We start from the raw sequence: 9,157 nt of genomic DNA on the forward strand, positions 1-9,157 counted from the left end.
ATAATTACACACAGCTTGTCTCAATTAACATCATCTAGATACAGCAGTCAACCAATAAGGAATCCTCATCATTTTAATGGCTCGCTGGCATTACTTAACAATCCACTCCTCCTGGCAAACTGCCAGGCTCCATCTTGACTTGATTTGCATCTCCAACATACATCCCTTAAAGAGACCAATATCAAGTGAGGACCTAGAAAAAGTCATCAAATATCAGCAACCAAGAAAAGCCCAGGACCAGAAGGATATAGAGCCAAGTTTTAAAACACTTATCAGGAAGAACTAATACCAATACTCTTCAATCTATTTCAGGAAACAGAAAAGAAGGAGTACTTTCAAGTTCATTCTATGAGGCCAATATCACCCTGATTCCCAAACCAGAGAAAGAAACCTCAAAGAATCTCTAATGAATATATATGCAAAAATCCTCAATTAAATACTGGCAAATTGAATACAAAAACATATAAAAAATATCATGCACCATGATCAGGTGAGATTCATCCCAGGTATGCAAGGTTTGTTCAACATATGGAAATCAATCAATATAATTCATCACATCAATAGACTTCAAGATAAGAACCATATGACCATCTCAATAGATGTAGAAAAAGCATTTGACAAAATACAGCACTGCTTTATGTTCAAAGCACTGGAAAAACTAGGAATAACAGGAACTCATGTCAACATCCTAAAGGGTATCTCCGAGAAGCCTCAGGCCAACATTATTCTAAATACAGAAAAAAGGAAGGCATTCCATCTAAAAATTGCAACAAGACAGGAATGCCCTGTTTCTCCACTTCTATTAAACATAGTTTTTGAAACACTGGCTAGAACAATTAGAGAGACAAAGTAAATCAAAGAGCTGTGTATAGGAAAAGAAGAACGTAAATTAGTACTATTTTCTGATCATATGATTCTATATCTAGAAGAACTAAAAAGTCCACCAGAAAACTTGTAAAACTAGTAAATGAGTTCAGCAAAGTAGCAGGATATAAAATCAACACCAATATATAAAAGGAATTTCTGCATATAAGCCTCTGAGACTGAAATGTGGGAAACTGCCCCATTCACAATAACCTGAAAAAAATAAGACACTTGGAAATGAATTTTAAAAAAGAGGTGACAGATCTATAAAACAAAAACTACAAAACCCTAATAAGAGTCATAGAAGAAGACCTTAGAAGGTAGAAATGTCTACCTTGCTCTTTGCTAGGCAGAATTAATTTGATCAAATTGGCCATACTACCAAAAACACTAAACAGATTTATTGCAGTTACTATCAAAATCAATGATGATCAATGGTACTCCTCTTAGAAAGGGAAAACCAGATGAGATTTTCAGGGAGAGAACTAAGATGTCAGAATAGAAGAGACACTGTGTCTGGGGGCTCTGCACAAGGACCCGAGAAAACAGTCAAAATGCTTCTCCACCAGGTCCTGCCATGATGGAAAAACTACATTTCAGAGCATGTGACAGGACACCATACAGTGAACCTTTCACAGATTCTAACAGAGTGGGAAGCACAAGGCAGAACCCAGAGGCTTTTCTTGCCAGTAAGATTCCAGACACCAACCCCAAACCTGCAATCTGAACAGACGCGTGGACCACAATCTGCAGATCAACTTAGGATTCACCCCTTCCTGCTGCTACAATGCCCTTTAAAGAGTGGGGTGTTGTGTGAAAAAATAAATAACACATTTACCAACACATTTTCTGGGAAACTGGGATCAGTGTTTGATGATACAACATCAGGATCCCTTCAGGCTGGTGTCTTTTACGGGTTTGCATCCACACACAATAGAACAAGGGTATGGATGGAAAAAGGAGAGCTACCTGGAGCTTAAGATACAGCACACTGAAGATGGATTGTGGCTAGGTATTTTTACCTCTACTAGTCTGGGAATTGTATTATTATTTCTTCTTCTTCTTCTTCTCTCCACAATTATCTGAAGCAGACACATTAACACCACATTGAAGAAGCAGCTCAACTATTTGTGTTGATTAGTGTTCCAAAGCAAACATGAGGGCTGCTCTCAAATAAGAGAGATAACTTCAAACTTAGGCATTTTAATAAACTTAGTTTAAAAAGCCATTGTATTACATTTTACTAATTTGATATCTAGCTTTACATACACTAACAGACATATACATCTTGTAAGATCAAATCTTTATCTTTGTAAATCATTTGGAAGTCTAAAAGAAAAACAAACAAATGAAAAAAGAAATCACTTGTCCCAAAAGGGGAGTTACAAACTTAAAATCTTTCAATGAATAGTAACTGCAATGACGTAATTCATTTGGAGTTGGCAAAGATTTCAATGAATAAAGCTCCGTTTTCTTCCTAGGGTTATGTAATATATTGTAACTCACAGTCAGCTAAAGGTCAAGAAATAAAAAAGCTATTTACAGGTGTAACATAATAACAGTAGAACTGGTGATAATAATAGTCATTGTTGCTTCAGTCATTCACTCTGAGAAGCATGTGCCAGGCACTGAAATCAATGCTATGTGTATAATATTGCAAAGAGCCTTCAAGCATATGTTATTCTGTTTTTAATTAGAAATGTATAATATTTGTCAAGAGCAATTAACCCTCATATAGGAAAAATATGAAATCAATATTGTACAAATTAAGTAATTTAAAGCAAATAGTCAGACAAAGGACAAAATAATTTTCATTTATTTATGTTCAACACAGCATTTACAAAAGAAAACTATATCAGGAGAAGATAAAATATTACAGAAAGTTTAAAAAGATTAATAGACCACTAGAAATGCTAACAAAGAAAAGAAGAGAGAGAACCCAAATTACTAGCTTATGGGATGAAAAAGGCAATATCACAACAGACACTTCAGAAATACAGAAGATAATTAGAAATTATTTTGAAACCCTATACTCTAATAAAATAGAAGATAGTGAAGGCATCGATAAATTCCTTAAGGCATATGAGCTGCCCAGATTGAGTCAGGATGATATAAACAACCTAAACAGACCAATATCAAGTGAGGAAATAGAAGAAGCCATCAAAAGAATACCAACCAAGAAAAGCCCAGGACCAGACGGATACACAGCAGAGTTTTACAAGAACTTTAAAGAAGAACTAATACCAATACTCTACAATCTATTTCAGGAGATAGAAAAAGAGGGAGTACTTCAAAATTCATTCTATGAGGCAAACATCACCCTGACTCCCAAACCAGATAAAGAAACCTGAAAGAAAGAAAACTTCAGACCAATATCCCTAATGAATTTAGATGCAAAAATCCTCAATAAACTTCTGGCAAATCGGATATAAAAACATATCAAAAAGATCGTGCACCATGACCAAGTGGGATTCATCACTGGGATACAAGGCTGGTTCAGTATATGGAAATCAATAAATGTAATTCACCACATCAATAGACTTAAAGATAAGAACATATGATCAACTCAACAGATGCTGAAAAAGCATTTGACAAAATACAGCATCCCTTTATGTTCAAAACACTAGAAAAATTAGGGATAACAGGAAATTACCTCAAAATGATAAAAGCTATGTACACTAAGCATCAGGCCAGCATCTTTCTCATTGGAAAAAAATTGAAGACATTCCCTTTAAAATCTGGAACAAGACAGAGATGCCCTCTCTCACCACTTCTATTCAACATAGTTCTTGAAACACTAGCCAGAGAAATTAGACAGATGAAAGACATTAAAGGCACAAATATAGGAAAAGAAGAACTTAAATTAGCACTATTTGCCAATGACATGATCTTATACCTAACAGACCAAAAAATTCAACCAAGAGACTTCTAGAACTAGTAAATGAATCCAGCAAAGTGCAGGATATAAAATCAATATCAATAAATCAAAGGCATTTCTGTATATCAGTGACAAGTTCTCTGCAATGGAAATGAGGACAACTACTCCATTCACAATATCCTCAAAAAAAAAAAATACCTGGGAATCAACTTAACAAAAGAGATGAAAGAGCTATCCAATGAAAACTACAGAACCCTGAAGAAAGAAATAGAAGAAGACCTTAGAAGATGGAAGGATTTACCTTGCTCATGGATTGGTAGAATTAATATTATTAAGATGGCCATATTACACAAAGCACTTTACACATTCAATGCAATTCCCATCAAAATCCCAAAGACATTCTTGCAGAAATGGAAAAAGCAATCATGAAATTAATCTGGAAAAACAAGAGACCCAAAATAGCTAAAGTAATTCTAAGCAGGAAGAGTGAAATTGGTGGTATCACAATTCCAGATTTTAAACTATACTATAGAGCAATAGTAACAAAAACTGCATGGTACTGGCACCAAAACAGGCTGGCAGACCAAGGGTACAAAATAGAGGACACAGAGACAAATCCACAAAATTAAAACTACCTTATATTAGACAAAGGTGCTAAAACCATGCAATGGAGAAAGAATACCATCTTCAACAATGGTGCTGGGAGAACTGGAAATCCATATGCAACAAAATGAAATTGAATCCCTTTCTCTCACCATGCACAAAAGTCAACTCAAAATGGATCAAGGAGCTAGGAATCAGAAAAGAGACTCTGTATGTAAAAGAAGATAAAGTTGGTCCTAATCTTCATCACGTGGGAGCAGGCCCCAAATTTCTTAATAAGACACCTATAGCACAAGAGTTAAAACCAAGAATCAACAAATGGGACAAATTCAAACTAAAAAGTTTTTTCTCAGCAAGAAACATAATATCTGAGGTGAATAGGGAGCCTACATTCTGGGAACAAATTTTTACCCCTCAAACATCAGATAGAGATCAATCTCTAGAGTATACAAAGAACTCAAAAAGTTAAACAACAACAACAACAAAATAACCCAATCAACAAATGGGCCAAGGACTTGAACAGAAACTTCTCAGAAGAGGATATACAATCAATCAACAAATACATGAAGAAATGCTCACCATCTCTAGCAATCAGAGAAATTCAAATTAAAACTACTCTAAGATAGAATCTCACTCCAATAAGAGTGGCAGCCATTATGAAGTCAAACAACAATAAGTGCTGTCGAGGTTTCAGGGAAAAAAGTAAACTCATACCTTGCTGGTGGGACTGCAAATTGGTGCCCCAATTTGGAAAGCAGTATGGAGATTCCTTAGAAAGCTGGGAATGGAACCACCATTTGACCCAGCTATTCCCCTTCTCGGGCTAGAGCAAAAAGACCTAAAAAGAGCATACTACAGGACACAGCCACATCAATGTTTATAGCAGCACAATTCACAATAGCTAGAATGTGGAACCAAACCAGATGCCCTTCAATAGATGAATGGATTAAAAAAATATGGCATTTATACACAATGGAATATTACTCAGCACTAAAAAATAACAAGATCATGGCATTTGCAGTCAAATGGATGGCGTTAGAGCAGACTATGCTAAGTGAAGTGAGCCAATCCCTGAAAAACAAATGCCAAATGTCTTTTCTGATATAAGGGGGGTGACTCAAAATGGGATAGGGAGAAAGAGCATGAGAAGAAGACTACCAGTAAATAGGGAAGAAAGGTGGGAGGGAAAAAGAGGGAGAAAGAAAGTTGCACAGAAGATGCAAGGAGAAGCACATTGTTATACAGAATACATATATGATGTTCTAATGAGAAAAAGAAAAAAAGTGTGTCACATTAGATTGGATAGACAGAAAGGATGGGGGAGGAGGGGAGGAGTAAGGAGGATAGGAAGGGCAGCAGAATAGAATAGACAATATGATTGATATATGTACAATCCATGTATGTATTCTATGTAAATATACATTCTGCTGTCATGTGTGACTAAAAAATTTTAAAAATAAAGTAAGAAAATGACAGTACAATGATCAAAAATAACAGTTCTTATTTAACCAGTTGTTTACTTTTTATGGTTGCTTGCTGTATAAAAAATAAAATTTAATAAAAACAATGTCATGGGTAAACTTTAAAAAGGAAAAATAAGTCATTAACCCAGCTTTAAAAAAAGAAAGAATAAAAGAAAGAAAGAAAGAAAGAAGTGTATCATGAGAGTTTTCTCCTTTAGAAATAATTCAAATGACCTTCCTAGAAAGAGTCAGCAGGTCTGGGGATATAACTGAGTGGTAGTTGGATGGCCTAGCATGCAGAAGGCCTTGGATTTTAAAGCCCAATACTGCAAGAAAAGAAAAGGGAAGGAAGGGAGGAAAAAGAAGGAAGGGAGGGAAGAAGGGAGGAAGTAAAGAAGGAAGAAAAAAAGGAAAAAATGAAGAAAGGGAAGGAGGAAGGAAGAAAGGAAGAAAAAAAGGAGAGAACAAAAGCAGGGAAAGCAATGGGTCATTAAAGCAAAAGGGCAAGCAGTACAAATATAAATATATGACATAATATCTGTTGAGACAGTTTAGAAAGCTTTAGAATTTGCATGACATCAATCTGAGTGGTATTATGACTGTATAGAAACTTAAGAAGCTCCACCTTGGCCTGGCCTAAACCAAACTCAGGGGTGGGAGGCATAGAGAGGACTCCTCTCTGGCTGGAGTGGAAGGGACCTGAACCCGTGGCACTTGAGGATGCACTGGTTAGGGAAGGAAGGGACCAAGACTACCCTGATGGGCACTTGAGCACCACAAGGCTCCTGGGAGTCCTTCACTCCAGCTCCCCACCGTCACAACCCCCCCCCTTGCAGGGGTTCTCAGTGGTCTGTTCCGTTGCCTGGTGCAGGTTTGAGTTCCTCACCAAACACCTGAGTGTTCACAGCCTACATTGGCCTGCCTGGGCAGGCTGTGGTTGTGGTGGCAAGAGCCAAAGCCAACTTAGCTTGATGAAGACACCAAGGACTGCCCCACAGCCATATTAGCGGGTGGTCCTGGAAGAAGTAGGCAGGGTTTTGGCAGCATTGTCTGAAGACATGAAGCCAGGCCCTAATCCTTATGGTGTTCCTTGGGAGTTGGTGATGTGGAGAGCTCTTGGATGTTTTGCTCTTCTCTTGTTTTTGTGGAGAAGTTTTCAGTGTGTTAGAAGCAGGCTTTATCTGGGAAGAGAAAAACAGCTGGCTTTAAAACTTTCTGGAAGAATTGAAGAAAAATGTGAACTACTTGAAAAAGTTAGCCTTGTTCAAAAAGAGCTTGAAGGCTTAGAGTCAACTTTAAAGGGCAGCAGTTCTGAGAAGGGTCCAAGAGACGTCCCAAATTTGGAGGCAACCTATGAAAAGCTGCATAGGTCCAAACTCTTTCTAGAAAAAGAGCTAGAAGAACAAAAGGCCAAACATTGTAAACAGGATGAAATCATGGCAGATATATCGAGAAGGATAAAGTCCCTTGAAGGTGAATCAGAATCAATCAGATTACAAATAGCTGAAACTAAAACAAACTTGAGACTGCTTCAAATAAGTGAGGAAGGACTTCAGCTGGCAATGAAGGAAGCCTTGGATGAAAGTTCCCAGCTTCAGCAAAGTCAGAAACCTATCTTACAAGGAGACACTGAAGCATGGAGGGAACAAGGACGTGTCCAATGTAAAGAGAGCACCACATTGGAAGACTCTCAATTCCATGCCAAACAAGTTCAAACTGATAAAGAAAATCACATGGAGTCTCTGACTGAAGGCTTGCTGAAGATGAAAGATAGGTCTTCTCCAACCAAGGGAGCCCAAACAGACATTGGGAACTTGGAATGGGGAATGATGAGTGAATCAGGAATTGGTGCTCACTTGGATGATGATCCCAAAGGAGCTTTGAAGAAACTGGTTGATGGTGCTAAACTAAAGGCCTCCTTAGAAACCTTAGAAGGACAAAGATATCAAACGTGTGCTTTCTTATCTGAAGTAGAGAAAACAAAGGAAGACCTTAGAGAACAGATTAGAAGTCTGAAGACTGAACAGGCAACCTTGCTGTCAGAAAATACACAGCTTGAAGGTGAGAATGAGAACCTTCAGGAGAAATTTAAAGTCATGATGGAATGCTATCAAGAAAATATGATGAAACTCCATGGGAAACTCAGAGTAGAGGAAAATTACCGGGTGGAGCAAGAGGAGAAACTTTCCAAGGTCAAAGAAGAGATGGGCCATACAAGAGAAGAGCTGGAGACCTACAGAAAGCGAGCCAAATATCTTAAAGAAGAATTGGAGAGAACCATTCAGTCCTGTCAGGGGAAGATTATTTACTCTGAGAAAAAAGCACATGAGAGTGAGTTGGCGGCTTGGATTGCTGAAAGAAACCTCCATTATTTCATGAAACAAAACGCTCGCAATAGACAAAAGTTAACTGAAAGGAAGCTTCAATTTGAACTTGTAGAGGAAGATCCCTGTGCACTTGGTGTTTCAAATGCAGCATTGGGCAGAAAGCATTCCCCCAATGGTCCCTCACCATTGGGTCCTCCTTGGCAAGGTGGATGTTATTCGAATTATGGTAGACCATCACAACCAGCAGAACTCAGAGTTTCTAATCTGCCTTCTTTGGATAAAGAGGATGGGCCTATGTCTTCAAAAAGTCAATCCAGTAGAAAGGAGACCAAAATCAATCTTGATGATTCCAATGTGCCCAATTCATCTCTCCCTGCTGAAAACCAAGCTATTGGCTCTGGCTTATTGTTGGCACCTTTCCCTCCAGTCAGAGGTGAATTGTTTCCTGTGGACCCAAGGAGTCAGTTCATGAGAAGAGGACCATTTTTCCCTCTGCCTCCTCCAGGAAACAGGTATGGGGCACCTCAAGATTATTTTCCACAGGGCCCACCACCCCCTCCATTTTTTCCAATGCCAGATGTCTATGAATGGAGGTATTTTCCTCATGACCTTCCCCCAAGAGCTGGATTTCCTCCCCCCACCCCCGCATTCTGAAAGTAGAAGTGAGTGCCCATCAGGTTTCATTTCACCTTCAAGTGAGCCTGCTACTGAACATCAACAAGAAACCTGATGTTTTTGATCTCTCTTCAAAAGTAATTTGACTTACCTCTCATTTTTAGTTTTTAAGTAATTTCTTTTACTTAAGTAAGTGATTATACTTTTGCTCTGATTGAAGCTAAATAAAACTATAATTCTTAGGATAGTATTTTGGAAATAAAGATGGTTTAAATATGATACTATGAGTAAATTATTTCCATTCTATTTTACTCTAAAGATTACAGCATTGAATTTGATTAATCCACTATTCTATAAACAACAATGGGATTTTCTTTTTTTCTTTTTAAAAGAGAGAGAGAGAGAGA

At 37.8% G+C, this 9,157-nt stretch overlaps 1 pseudogene; it reads left to right on the forward strand.

The window, feature by feature from the left end:
• The first annotated feature begins 6,779 nt into the window (after window positions 1–6,779).
• LOC144253402 (melanoma inhibitory activity protein 2 pseudogene) lies at window positions 6,780–8,865 on the forward strand (annotated as a pseudogene).
• Window positions 8,866–9,157: the final 292 nt, after the last annotated feature.

Source organism: Urocitellus parryii, chromosome 2 (genome assembly GCF_045843805.1).
Source record: "Urocitellus parryii isolate mUroPar1 chromosome 2, mUroPar1.hap1, whole genome shotgun sequence".
Lineage (NCBI taxonomy): Eukaryota > Metazoa > Chordata > Mammalia > Rodentia > Sciuridae > Urocitellus > Urocitellus parryii.